The 646-nt window shown below is 51.1% G+C and overlaps 1 protein-coding gene across 1 annotated transcript in view; it reads right to left on the bottom strand.

Moving 5' to 3' along the window:
* The window catches only part of LOC108803197 (spectrin beta chain, non-erythrocytic 5-like), a gene marked incomplete at both ends in the record, with an annotated part of 44,798 nt that overhangs the window by 13,497 nt on the left and 30,655 nt on the right, over positions 1-646 (bottom strand). The window lies entirely within an intron of this gene.

Raw genomic sequence — 646 nt, 5'->3', positions numbered from 1 at the left:
GTTTTTCAGGGGTTGGGCTCCGCCCCTTAGTTCCAGTGAAGGGAACTCTTAAGACATCAGCATACCAAGACATTTTGGACAATTTCATGCTCCCAACTTTGTGGGAGGAGTTTGGGGACGGCCGCTTCCTGTTCCAACATGACTGCGCGCCAGTGCACAGAGCAAGGTCCATAAAGACATGGATGGGGGAGTTTGGGGTGGAGGAACGTGACTGACCTGCACAGAGTCCTGACCTCAACCCGATAGAACACCTTTGGGATGAATTACAGCAAAGACTGCGAGCCCGGTTCTCCTCCAACATCAGTACCGGACCTCACAAATGGTCCAACATTCTCATAGACACACTCCTAAACCTTGTGGACGCCTTCCCAGAGGAGTTGAAGCTGTTATAGCTGCAAAGGGCGGAGCCAACCCAATACTGAACCCTACGGACTACGACTGGGAGGCCATTAGAGTTCATGTGCGTGTAAAGGCGTCCCAATACTATTGGCAATATATTGTATATAGCTGAGCGCTTTTGTCTTTCTTTAAAATGAATGAATAACCCGCATCCAGGCCATTCCGGGTTACCCAGCCTGTGTGTAAGATTCCGATTCCTCTCATTGTTATCGGATTGGTCGCTTACCGGCGGGGGGGGGGCACGAGC

This window comes from Nanorana parkeri, unplaced genomic scaffold (genome assembly GCF_000935625.1).
Source record: "Nanorana parkeri isolate BGI_ZX_2015 unplaced genomic scaffold, ASM93562v1 scaffold3487, whole genome shotgun sequence".
In the NCBI taxonomy this organism is placed as follows: Eukaryota; Metazoa; Chordata; class Amphibia; order Anura; family Dicroglossidae; genus Nanorana; species Nanorana parkeri.
Note: the sequence above shows the minus strand (reverse complement) of the source record. Positions and strands in the feature narration are given on the sequence as shown.